General features: G+C 41.6%; 1 protein-coding gene across 5 annotated transcripts in view; it reads left to right on the top strand.

Annotated features, from left to right (window-relative positions):
* The window catches only part of LOC139370705 (CMP-N-acetylneuraminate-beta-galactosamide-alpha-2,3-sialyltransferase 2-like), a 67,679-nt gene that overhangs the window by 9,136 nt on the left and 44,607 nt on the right, over positions 1 to 13,936 (top strand). Inside the window, exon 1 of one of the 5 annotated variants that reach the window (XM_071110344.1) lies at positions 10,168 to 10,347. The exons of 1 other annotated variant lie outside the window; for it this stretch is intronic. The gene's annotated coding sequence lies outside the window, so the exon portion shown is untranslated. Of the gene's footprint in view, positions 1 to 10,167; positions 10,352 to 11,108; positions 11,264 to 13,936 lie in introns of those variants that run through there. 3 more of the 5 variants (XM_071110348.1, XM_071110345.1, XM_071110349.1) reach the window with 3 other exon arrangements.

Raw genomic sequence — 13,936 nt, 5'->3', positions numbered from 1 at the left:
ACAAACCTGTGTACCCCAAACTGTATGGCATGGTACTTCATTACAGAGAAGATCTACTGGTCAGACATGGCCTGGTGTACTTCTCTATGCAGTTACATTAACCCAACAGTCCTTTTATCTTCCCAATTAGCATCAAGCTAATTCATTTTGGGTAACCCATGCACTCAGAACAGACTGCATGGCTTGTAACGACCCCATTCCATTTAACTGAATGTTATCTGGGCACCGCACAAGCCAGACACAGGAAGGAAGCCAAGCAAAGAGAGAACCTAATTGTGCCTATGTCCTTTGCATGCTGGTTTATAGCTCAATATTTCCAGTAACCTGATGGGCCCATCCTACAGTATGGCTGTGTGACCTCAGAACCATATGGAGAAGGCATGTCAAGAATGTATTGCACTTTGACTGACAACTGAATAGGTTAGGAAATTACCTCAGGCTCTACGGTTCTAAATTCTGAAACCAAACTGGCGTAGATATATTCAAAGAAAGTTCAATGATATTGTAGTGAACAGAGGGAGTGGGAAGCAAACCCGGGTTTCTGGTGGGAAAGGCAAACCCCCTACACATTGTGCCAATAGGGTTAACACAATTGATGGGAATTGTAACGTGACTCTTACAGCGAGAAGTGCTTAACTGCCCCCTCCACATGCTTTAACTAACCTCAGCCCCCTCACACATCAAAGCGTTCCGATGGCCTCACAGCCACCATTCCACTTTTAACACCAATGAAGCAAATGGGCTCCCGAGTGGTGCAGTGGTCTTAAGGCACTGCATCTCAGGCTGTATCACAACCGGCTGTGATTGGGAGTCCCATAGGGCGCTGTCATCCGGGCTAGGGTTTGGTTGGGGTAGGCCGTCATTGTATATAAGAATTAGTTCTTAACTAACTTGCCTAGATAAATAAAGGTTACATTTAAAAAATATATATGGCAGTGGTGGAAAAATAACCCAATTGTCATATGAGTAAAGGTAAAGATACCTTAATAGAAAATGACTCAAGTAAAAGTGAAAGTCACCAAGTAAAATTCTACTTGAGTAAAAGTCTAAAAGTATTTGGTTTAAAATATACTTAAGTATCAAAAGTAAAAGTATGAATCACTTCAAATTGCTTATATTAAGAAAACCAGACAGCAGAATTTTATTTTACATTTTTTATGTAAGGATAGCCAGGGTCACAATACAACATGCAGACATAATTTACTAGCGAAACATGTATGTTTAGTGAGTCTGCCAGATCAGCGACAGTAGGGATGACCAGGGATGTTCTCTTGATATTTGCGTGAATTGGACCATTTTCCTGTCCTGCCAAGCATTCAAAATGTAACAAGTACTTTTGGGTGTCAGGGAAAATGTATGGAGTAAAAAGTACCTAATTTTATTTTGGAATGTAGTGAAGTAAAAGTAAGTTGTCAAAAATATAAATAGTAAAGTGCAGATACCTTCAAAAACTATTTAATTGGTACTTTTAAGTATTTTACACCACTGGCAAATGGAGAGAGCAGGAAGAAAACCCTTGTCGCTGGATTGAAAGACAAATGCCCTATGTTTCACACCAATAGTGTTAACCACTTGGTCGGAATGGTAACAAGGCTCATGTAGCGAGGATCGCTAAAATATACTGTATGTTGTGGAGGTCCTTCACTGTACGAACTAAATTCGTTTAAAAATTAATTATTAACATTTTCTGTAGATGGTTAAAGGACAAGTTTGGTGTTTTTATATTTCTTATTTTACCTTGAAATTAGTCTACAGACCTCAATAAACTGTAACCCACTGTTTGAATTTGTTCCAATAGCCACTGCTAACTTTAGCCAAGTATCTATTCTCTATGATGATTCATCCACGAGTTGAGTGGAGACTAGAGTTTTTGGAGTGAACCTCCAACTCCTTTGAGTTGCTGTGCAGTTGATACTTCTTAAACACTTACCGTGTTCCTATGCTTGTCCTCTGTAGCTGCGTGACTTTCTTTGTTAGCTGAAATCCAAACTTTTTAATAAAATATTAATCAAATACAACCACTGACTGTTTCCTCATTGCTGTTGCCTTAAAGGGGAACAGCACCTGCTGATTTGGCCTGATTTTTTGGCTTGCTCCTCAAGAAATGCTGTCGGCTATGACCGAAGCCAAATGTGAGTTGATGTGGGTGTGTCCTTGCCACCACCAAGACACACCCATCTGTCAGAACCTTGTCCACAGCTGTTTCCCCCCACTCAAACACAACAAACTAACCTCCTGCAAGTCAAGTTCAATAACTACAGGGAGATGCCAGAGGAAGCTTTGAATATGTTATTAGCCTACAAAGGATTATGAGAATAATGCAATTGCTGAATGTATGTAGATATTCTAAACTAAGTGTTTTGATAACTTTCAAATGTAGTATGTGTATTTCTTATGGATCCCCATTAGCTTCTGCCAAGGCAGCAGCTACTCTTCCTGGGATCCGGCAAAATTAAGGCAGTTATGCAATTTTAAAAACTTTGCAATACATTCATTACAGAATTCATAACACACTAAGTGTGTGCCCTCAAGCCCATACTCCACTACCACATATCTACAACGCAAAATTAATGTGTACATGTGTGTTAGTGCGTATGTTATCATTTGTTTGTATGCATGTATCTGTGCCTATGTTTGTGTTACTTCACAGACCCCGCTCTTCCATCAATCAATCAATCAAATGTATTTATAAAGCCCTTCTTACATCAGCTAATGTCACAAAGTACAGAAACCCAGCCTAAAACCCCAAACAGCAAGCAATGCAGGTGTAGAAGCATGGTGTCTAGGAAAAACCCTAGAAAGGCCAAAACCTAGGAAGAAACCTAGAGAGGAACCAGGCTATGGGGGGTGGCCAGTCCTCTTCTGGCTGTGCCGGGTGGAGATTATAACAGAAAATGGCCAAGATTTTCAAATGTTCATTGATTATCAGCAGGATCAAATAAAAATAATCACAGTGGTTGTAGAGGGTGCAACAGGTCAGCACCTCAGGAGTAAATGTCAGTTGGCTTTTCATAGCCGATCATTCAGAGTATCTTTACAGCTCCTGCTGTCTCTAGAGAGTTGAAAACAGCAGGTCTGGGACAAGTAGCTTGTCTGGTGAACAGGTCGGGGTTCCATAGCCGCAGGCAGAACAGTTGAAGCTGGAGCAGCAGCACGAACAGGTGGACTGGGGACAGCAAGGAGTCATCAGGCCATGCAGTCCTGAGGCATGGTCATAGGGCTCAGGTCCTCAAAGAGAGAGAAAAACAGAGAGAGAATTAGAGAGAGCATACTTAAATTCACACAGGACACTGGATAAGACAGGAGAAATTCTCCAGATATAACAGACTGACCCTAGCCCCCCGACACATACAAACTATTACAGCATAAATACTGGAGGCTGAGAGAGGAGGGTTCGGGAGACATAAGGTGTTCCATAAGATGTATTTTTACCTGCTTTTTAAATCTGATTCTACTTCTTGCATCAGTTACCTGATGTGGAATAGAGTTCCATGTAGTCATGGCTCTATGTAGTACTGTGCGCCTCCCATAGTCTATTCTGAACTTGGGGACTGTGAAGAGACCTCTGGTGGCATGTCTTGAGGGGTATGCATGGGTGTCCGAGCTGTGTGCTAGTATTTTAAACAGACAGCTCGGTACCTTCAGCTTGTCAACACCTCTTACAAAAACAAGTAATGAGGAAGTCAATCTCAGTTCCACTTTGAGCCAGGAGAGATTGACTTGCATGTCATTAATGTTATCTCTCCGTGTACTTTTAAGGGCAAGCCGTGCTGCCCAGTTCTGAGCCAATTGCAATTTTTCCAAGTCCCTCTTTGTGGCACCTGACGACACGATTGAACAGTAGTCAAGGTGCGACAAAATCTTGTTGATAGTGTTAAGAAGGCAGAGCAGCGTTTATGATGGACAGAATTCTCCCCATCTTAGCTACTGTTGTATCAATATGTTTTGACCATGACAGTTTATCCAGGGTTACTCCAAGCAGTTTAGTCGCCTCAATTTGCTCAATTTCCACATTATTCATTACGAGATGTAGTTGAGGTTTAGGGATTAGTGAATGATTTGGTCCAAACACAATGCTTTTAGTTTTGGAAATATTTAGGACTAACTTATTCCTTGCTACCCATTCCGGTGGTGTTTAAGTCTTTTCAGTTTAAAAAAAAAAATGTCACCTTTATTTAACCAGGTAGGCTAGTTGAGAACAAGTTCTCATTTGCAACTGCGACCTGGCCAAGATAAAGCATAGCAGTGTGAACAGACAACACAGAGTTACACATGGAGTAAACAATTAACAAGTCAATAATACAGTAGAAAAAAGGAGAGTCTATATACATTGTGTGCAAAAGGCATGAGGAGGTAGGTGAATAATTACAATTTTGCAGATTAACACTGGAATGATAAATGATCAGATGGTCATGTGCAGGTAGAGATATTGGTGTGCAAAAGAGCATAAAATAAAATAAATGGGGATGAGGTAGGTAAAAATGGGTGGGCTATTTACCGATAGACTATGTACAGCTGCAGCGATCGGTTAGCTGCTCAGATAGCAGATGTTTGAAGTTGGTGAGGGAGATAAAAGTCTCCAACTTCAGCGATTTTTGCAATTCGTTCCAGTCACAGGCAGCAGAGAACTTGAACGAAAGGCGGCCAAATGAGGTGTTGGCTTTAGGGATGATCAGTGAGATACACCTGCTCGAGCGCGTGTTACGGGTGGGTGTTGCCATCGTGACCAGTGAACTGAGATAAGGCGGAGCTTTACCTAGCATGGACTTGTAGATGACCTGGAGCCAGTGGATCTGGCGACGAATATGTAGCGAGGGCCAGCCGCCTAGAGCATACAGGTCGCAGTGGTGGGTGGTATAAGGTGCTTTAGTGACAAAACGGATGGCACTGTGATAAACTGCATCCAGTTTGCTGAGTAGAGTGTTGGAAGCAATTTTGTAGATGACATCGCCGAAGTCGAGGATCGGTAGGATACATAGACACACTGGCCTTACTCAAAGCCAGTGGCATGTCGTTAGTAAAGATTGAAAAAAAGCAAGGGGCCTAAACAGCTACCCTGGGGAATTCCTGCTTCTACCTGGATTATGTTTGAGTGGCTTCCATTAAATAACATCCTCTGTGTTCTGTTAGACAAGTAACTCTTTATCCACATTATAGCAGGGGGTGTAAAGCTATAACACATACGTTTTCCAGCAGCAGACTATGATCGATAATGTCAAAAGCTGCATTAAAGTCTAACAAGACAGCCCCCACAATCATTTTATCATCAATTTCTCTCAGCCAATCATCAGTCATTTGTGTAACTGTTGTGTTTGTTGAGTGTCCTTCCCTATATGTGTGCTGAAAGTCTGTCAATTTGTTTACTGTGAAATAGCATTGTATCTGGTTAAACACCATTTTTTGTAACAGGTCCATGTAGAATAAAGGGTTAACCCTAACCTTTACATAACACCATAAAAACATTGTTCTGCTAATTTATCCATTTGAAACTTTCACCTTCACCTTCGGGGCGGCAGGGTAGCCTAGTGGTTAGAGCGTTGGACTAGAAGGTTGCAAGTTCAAACCCCCGAGCTGACAAGGTACAAATCTGTCGTTCTGCCCCTGAACAAGGCAGTTAACCCACTGTTCCTAGGCCGTCATTGAAAATAAGAATTTGTTCTTAACTGACTTGCCTAGTTAAATAAAGGTAAAAAATTAAATAAAATAAAAAATTCCCAGACGATACAAATACTGTGCCTATGGACAGTTTTTGGGGTGGTAATAGGGCCACCTTAGCAAACATGTCAGAGGTCAGTATTAAGCCTGTATGTCGGTCAGGATTCCATCACATCGTCTTGCAAGTCTCCAACCGATGGCTCCATAGATGCATCTGTGAACACAGTCACTGTTCTATTACCAATGGCAGTTAAGATAGCTGATATCTGACAAACAAATATATACTATGTTGAAGTTTGAACAGGTCAGACTGAACCTACCTAATTCTGGTCTCCCCAGTTACTACCATTGGTGAGTAGGCAAGAGGTGAGGCAGTAGATGAGGTGTTTGCCAGCGCCCCATTGATGGGCATGGCAACGTAGTTATGATTAGCACGGTGGAACGAACCTGATTGCTGCATTCACCTTTCTATTTCACTTCAGATGTCATGATATGTGAAGTGAAATAGAATGGCAAACATAGTGATCAGGCTGGTTCCACCAGGCTAGTTTATGAAGGTGAGTTGGGACAAAACTCAAAACTGTTTTGACCTTTGACCAGGTCAGATGCCACCCTGTTCCATTTATAGGAATGCTCACAGCGAGGGCATGTCTGCGTGATCAAATCAAATCAAACTTTATTTATACAGCACATTTCAGACTTGGAATGCAATGCACTTTACAATAAATTAAAAAATATATAAAATACAATGAAAATAAAAGCTGAAGTATTTACTACACAACAAACATACGATAAAAACTAAAATAATGACACAGACTGAACAGCTCAAATGCAGAGGGTCCCATTGTTGGTCTTCTCTATGTTGCATGTTCAGCTGTAAACTGGACATCTCTCAAACAACTGCAGAAGGCAATCCTCATAAGCAATGTACTTCCTCATCTTATGAGGTGATGTTGACTGTGAGGGCCTGTGACAGGGTGATACAATAGACAACCATGTGGTAAATTGCATCTTGTTATAAAGAAAGGACAAATATTTTTTATAATGCACTTTACAACCATCTGCTTGGCTGGGTAATTAACCTACTAGTTTATCAAACCGGGTATTTTTTTCTACAACTTTTCACATAACACATATTACTATTGTTGCTAAAGCCATCTGTGTCATTAGGGCAGTAACTTGGGTCAAGCTAATTCTAGGTCGTCATTAATTACCACAGCCAATAAAATAAAAGTTATAAAAAAACACCTATTTCTAAAATTTCTCCTCTTAAAATATGATTTTAAACCTAACCTAAACCACACTTCCAACCTTAAGCCTAACCTTAAATTAATACCAAAAAGCAAATTTTTGTTTACATTTATTTTTACAACATTTGTACAATTTTGACTTTGTGGCTGTGGTAACTAGTGGAACCCCTAATTCTATGCTTTACAGATGTAGACTGACGGTAGCTCCAGATTGGATTATATTTAGACTGGTGACACCATTAGCGTTTGTTGCTCCTAGTTCACTGTATTAGTCAGACTCAGACATGAGTTAGCTACCACCGTAGCTGCATCAATTATTTATTTTTGCTCTAGACAATACAGAATACACTTGTATGAGCTACGAACTAACTTCCAAATCTGACTTGTAGGCGAACGTTAGCTAGCAAGCCTGTCTTGCTAGCATTATCAAATGATAATTTTACATAACCAGCCGTATCTAGACAATACACAATAAAAGTATGAGCTACGACCTAACTAAGTTATAACGAGGTACGCTAACGTTAGCTAAAACGATAGCTAGCCTGCCTCGCTAGCTAATGTTAGCTAGCCTGCCTTGCTTTATCAAAAGATGGCTACCTACATAACCAGTAATAATGTTATCTAACATTGCTAGCTAAATTATACCAGAGAGGTGAATATATTCCAGTATCTCTGGTTATACTCACCACCACCGGTCACTGCACACCAAGCTAGCGTTACTGGTGCAGACTTGGGGACCGACGAACTCCAAGCACCTAGTCCGACCACACACTAGCTCTAGGGTCCTTCGGCGGGATCTTTGGCTGTGGAGGCATCGTCAATCCGTGTAGGGCCCGTGATCCTTTGAACAAGTTGGGGGCGATGAAGCCCCATTCAATGAAGTGAAGCGAAGGGGGCAGAGGGGCGATTTGCACATAGAGCTTAGCAAAAGTGGCCATGATTTGTTGACATAATTATGGCACAGTGGGAGTGAGGTTTGTGGAGAGAATGGATCCTTGCATTTTGGCTGATCCATATGTGGTGTCAGGATGGGTGGAGAAGAGGTTGGGGGGGACTGTTGAGTTGGTGAGAGTAACTCAGAGTGGATTAGTGATGATTTATTTTGTTTCTTCAGTCCAGAGGGAAAGGGCACTCTGGACCACATGATTAGGGACAAGAAATGTGACTTGCTTTGGCTCTCCGGAGCAGGGCGCCATTGAAAGGAGTAACAACGAGGGTGGCAATAAGTGTTGAGGAGGATCAGTATAAATGGAAGATTCCCGGTGTCTGTGATGCCTGCCGTTTGGTGCGACACAGATCCGTTGGAGAGGGTGGGGAAACGGAGAAGATAATGTCTGTCCTGCTGAGTTTTGATGTAGAGTCTTTGCCGGACAAGGTCAAGTAAGGAAGTGTAAGTTATTCCTTGAGAGCTTTTGTTCCGAAAATACTAGTGTTTTAGCTGTCAAGTTTATGGGCATGTTACAGCAGTGTGTAGGAGGGAGATTCCTAGATGTGAGAAGTGTACAAGGAGGCATGAGACGAAGGAATGTGCAGTATCGTTGGAGAAAGTTGTTTGTGATAGAATGTGGGAGTGCCCATGTGGCTGGAGCTCCGTGGTGTCCGGTGAGAGAAAGTCAGGTTGAGGTTGCAAGAGTAGTACAGAAAGTGTTGTATGACAAAGCATTGAAGAGAGAGGTAGAGGAAGATGGGGGCAGGGTGAGGGATACTGAGAGTATTCCTGTGGATAGGCAGCGACCAAGAGAGAGTGATGGGAAGATCATGTCCTTCATTAATGTAGGCTTTTTAGCATTCATAGAGAAGTACTTGGGATTGTGACGATTTACTGCAGAACAGTAGCAGGGGGGGTTGAGTGGTAGTGCTCTGTCCTCTCAGACCATTGGTCTGGAGTAGGATTAGATAGGGTAAAATAGTGGAATGCTGTGATGTTTTTTTAGAGAGGGTTAATAGTTAGAAGGGCTTTTTTCCTTTTTTCCCAATATTGTATTACTGTATCAAGAATTTAATGTAGGTAGGCCGTGAATGACCTCACACAGTCATAGTTCAGTTGGTGGTGGTGTATGACCTCACACAGTCATAGTTCAGAAGGTAGGCCGTGAATGACCTCACAGTCATAGTTCAGTAGGTGGTGGTGTATGACCTCACACAGTCATAGTTCAGTAGGTGGCGGTGTATGCACCTAAAAGTTGGATGCGATCTGCCAAGTGAGAAAGGAGCATGGAGGATGGAAGGAGTGGAATAAGAGACAGGCTAGCTATCAAGGGCTGTGTATGAAAGCTCTGTTTCAGGAGGCTTGGTGGGATGATGGCAGAAGTGAATGCGGAGTTTGAATCAAGCAGCGCGTCGAGCAAATTTGGCGAAGACGAATGTCCTCAAAGAACAACAGTAGTACTGGAACTGTTGGAGTGGAGGATATGTGTGTGAGTGATAATGAATCGCTTCTTGATGGGATGGGTTTGTTGAGTAAGGATGCATTTGTGGGAAACCCGTTTGAGGTGTTGAAATGGTGAAGTATGCGCTTGGAAAAGTGGAGTCTGTCCGAGTGACTTTATTTTGATTAATTGTATTTCTTAAGAGTAGAGGAAGATTGCAGTGGGCCTCAAAAAACAACAGAAGTGTTGTGTTTTGAACTTCGGAGTGGAGCACCCGTCAAAGGAGTCATCTCAGTGGTGACGACAGATACTCAGGTTGAATACCTGAATAGAATTCCTGGTGGGGTTAGTGCCCGGCGTCTGACCTGCTGGGTGAATATTGTTCTTTGATAAAGAGCAAATACCTACACATGCGAAGCTTGGTTCTGTAAGATACGTTGTAAGATATTTAGTCCCCAAACCAATGCAGTGTAAGAATTGTAAAATATTTGGCCATGTTTCAAGTGTGTGCAGACGAACAGTGTATACTGAAGAACGGTGTGTAGAAGGATGACGGTGTTGCAATTGTGGTGGGGATCATGATCCTGAGTTCCTGGAGTGCCCTGTAAGGGTGAAGGAGATTGCCCGCTCTAACTTTTGCCACCTCAATCGAATCTCCTATGCAAAAGCGATTAAAAGAATTGAGAAAACAAGTGATGCTAGTGAAGATATGGTAATGGATACACCATAGCCTGTAGTAAATGTTTGCTGCCAGACAAAAGATACCCTGTGTTAAAAATTTTGATTTTGTTGTGTTCATTGCCACAGTTATAAACTGATTTTTTTATGAGACTCATGGAAAAGTAACTTAAATAACCTAACTCAGACGTTAGGCTACCAAGGGAAAATGAGTCAGTCGTAAAACCATGATAAACATTTTGCGTTTCTCAATGGCTATTTCTGAAACATCCACGCACGCGTGAGCGCTCGCACACGAAATTGGAGGCAGGGCAAATAAGCACCCAGACCTCATGTACCTTCTGGTCATGCTTTACCAAAAACAGTTAGGCTGCTGAGCTGTCGTCCCGCACTATGTAAGTATGTCTCCTTTTCGTGTGACTATTTGCCTTTGTAGAAATGACTCAAAAACGGGGAAGACGTAGTATCGAATGTGTTGTGTAGCCATCATACAAAGGGTAGAACGTTTTCATACAAAGTTACAATGTTTCAACTTTGAGAAGTCACGTAGTTTACTTTATATACGATTTCGGAAGGAAAAAAAATATTATAGTAAGTAAACTATAGGTATATTAGTTTCATATTAGTTTCATTCGAATTTTCAAAATGTATCCGCCCTATGAACGCTATGGGAGATAGTCAACTGCATAGAAGTTACGAGAAACCCGCTATGTGAATGACGTGTTCATAAAAGTTTTCTTCGAGGATCTTGAAAAGAAAGATTGGATGGCCCCGTTAACGAACGTTGTGAAAATTGTTGCAAAGCTATACGACATTGTGCTGTATTGGAAAAAACTATATTTTGTGTAATCCTCTGTTTTTTAGTTGTACGCAAAAAACGAACAGCACCACCGAGGTATCTATTTTGAAGTGAAATGAGATTAGCACATGACCCATGAACAAACTACTACAATGGAATAATCTGTGTTAAATAGAGCCGTTTTTATTACGAGTTACTAACGTAGTATGAGGCGTCGCCATCCTGTTTTTTTGTCAGTAATGCGTCTATGCACCCCCCCCCCCCCCCCCCCATACTCAGCACTGGAGTCACTGCAGAATTTATATTAATGTAAGCACTAGTGATACTGTATGTTGGTGAATTGTTTCCATCATCCAGGCTGAATTTTAAGAGAAGTGCACAACAGCTGCAAGAAGAGTTAAAGGAAGTGCCCTTCTAGCACTTCTTCCTACACAAAAGAAGAGCGCTGCACTATAAAAAAGGAACAGACCTGTGGCTTGAATCTACAAATCCATTCACTCCTCATTAGCAAGGTAGCTGGTTTTAGCAAGTAAAGCCATAGTATTTAGTCTCTCCACACCCACTATGGCCCATTGTGGAGAATCCATATGTTCTGTGCTCATGTAACATATGAGTGAGTGACTTGTCATAACAACAATGTGAGGATGTGGCTGTTGAATGGTATTGTGCCTATTGTTATACATTTACAACCAGAGCGTCCTTTTACTATGGACTAATAAGCACATCACAAAGTAACTGCTGTTACATGTTACAAAATAAGAATTTGTTCTTTAACTGACTTGGTAAAGGTAAACATTCCTGTAGTCATGCAATGTTGGGCTGGTGATGGTTGGTTGCAAGCATATTTCCAATTTGAGTGGAGTGGGCTTTCCTGTATTTGGAAGGTGAAGGCCCACTCTGTCTTTTGTGTGTGGTCTATAAAGACGCAACTGCTGGAAACCAAGACCTATGTTGCTACTGTCCTACCCGCCCAAAAGATAACAATCCTCTCCGTCACCCTCTTGAAGCTCTCTCCTAAATTCCGACATACACCACCCTGCATGCCACAGGAAATAACAGGCCCTTGCATTTGAGTATTATTTACTCAGCTCCGCTTCTAGTCTAAATCTTCTAAGAGGGGATTTGTTGTTCTTGTTTATCCCCTTCCTCAGCTCTCATTTTTAGTTGTTTACTTTAATTCTGTGAAAATGTTGGTCCTACTTACTTTTTCTCCCCCCTAAGTTGCCAGTTTGACTTGTGTGAAATTAAGAGACTCCTTTTACAGAACTCACAAAGCTCACTTATCTATATTTTGCTGTTAAAAAGTGAGTTGTAATGCAAAGTCAGACAAAGGTTCCCCCCTCCTGAATTGAATATGAATTTGCTTGGCTAAGACCCCGGTTAACCAATGCAACTTAATATTGTTGGTAGAGCACAGTTGTGGGTTTCTGGTTTCAGTAATGTGAGAGTCAGAAACTTTTTCTATAGGCTCCAGGCTTTGTCCAGTAGCGGCACTGTATAGGGCTGGGCGGTATACCGTATTTTATGATATACCGGTATTGATGCAGGGACCGGTTTGGGTTTTTACTTTACCTTCTATACCGGTATTTGAATGTTTGGTTGTTAAATGTGATACGCCAGGTGTAATGTCAATTGTTATAGTTTACTTCACTACTTGAGTCATCTCTCTCCGCTCTTTCTCTCTGTGCCACTTTCCACACAGACCTAGCCACACCCCTTGTCACATAAGGAGCGCATTTGATGTTCCTCAACCACAGATACTTGCGTTCAGTCTGAAAGGTCAATGCAGCACATGCAACAATGTTGATGAGGACAATGCTGTTTTCACTTTGCTTCTTAATATAAATCCACTAGCATTCTATAATGACACTATTGGTCTGTTTCTTATGTAACAGTATTGCTTCAGTCCCTCTCCTTGCCCCTACTTGGGCTCAAACCAGGCACCCTCTGCACACATACATAACTGACACCCACGAAGCATCGTTACCCATCGCCCCACGGCCCTTGCAGAGCAAGGGGAACAACTACTTCAGGTCTCAGAGCGAGTGACGTCACCCGATTGAAACGCTATTAGCGCGCACCACCGCTAACTAGCTAGCCATTTCACATCGGTTACACTCACCCCCCTTTCAACCTCTTCCTTTTCCGCAACAACCAGTAATCCGGGTCAACAGCATCAATGTAAAAGTATAGCTTCCGTCCCTCTCCTCGCCCCTACCTGGGCTCGAACCAGGGACCCTCTGTACACATCGAGAACAGCCACCCTCGAAGCATCGTTACCCATCGCTCCACAAAAGCCAAGGCCCTCTGCAAGGGGAACAACTACTTCAGGTCTCAGAGCGAGTGACGTCACCCGATTGAAACACTATTAGCGCGCAACACCACTAACTAGCTAGCCATATCACATCGGCTACACTTACATCAGCAAACAGCTAGTTTGTATTTTCTTAGCAAGTTGCCCTAAATCTTGTGAGATGCTAATTGTTAGCCGCTAATGCTAATAGCTAGCTAGCTAGATAGCAAATAAATGTACTGAGTAAGAGCAAACGTAGCTAGCTGATACATCCTGATAATGGAGACCTAAATCAGCATGTTGTTTGTGCAACAGTATCTTCTAAATCAAAGAGGACTATGCAAAGCAAGAATATGTTAGCTACATGAAGTAGCTAAGAGAACATGCAATGTAGCCAAAGTTTATAGGGTCCCCTATGAAACACTTATTTCCTACCCTGTCACAACAACTCCTCCCTGGCATTTTAATTCCTTGTCATCTCAAACACTGTATTCAAAGTGCCCACTATTATAGTCTTAACTATAGAATTAGAATAGTCATACTATTTCCATGAGTCCAACAGTTTTGCTTTAATTCTAATTTGCAAGTCAAATTTCAATTGCAACATTTGGTTGAAAATAAGTCCTAGATTATTTGCCCATATCGTGCAGCCTTACGTGGCAGTGTGGAAATTATCTCAATTGAGCAATGGTGTAAAAATACTTTCAAGTACTACTTACGTTTTCTTTTTTGGTATCTGTACTTTACATTACTATTTTTATTTTTGACAAATTTTACTTCACTACATTCCTTAACAAAATACTGTACTTTTGTTAAAGGAATTATATTCCTATATGTTTAACAACCAATTCAATTAAAACACTCTGCCCATTTCTAAGAATTTGTAAAATAC

This window comes from Oncorhynchus clarkii, chromosome 17 (genome assembly GCF_045791955.1).
Source record: "Oncorhynchus clarkii lewisi isolate Uvic-CL-2024 chromosome 17, UVic_Ocla_1.0, whole genome shotgun sequence".
Taxonomy (NCBI): domain Eukaryota; kingdom Metazoa; phylum Chordata; class Actinopteri; order Salmoniformes; family Salmonidae; genus Oncorhynchus; species Oncorhynchus clarkii.
The sequence above is the reverse complement of the archived record's forward strand: the minus strand, read 5'-3'. Positions and strand labels throughout refer to the sequence as shown.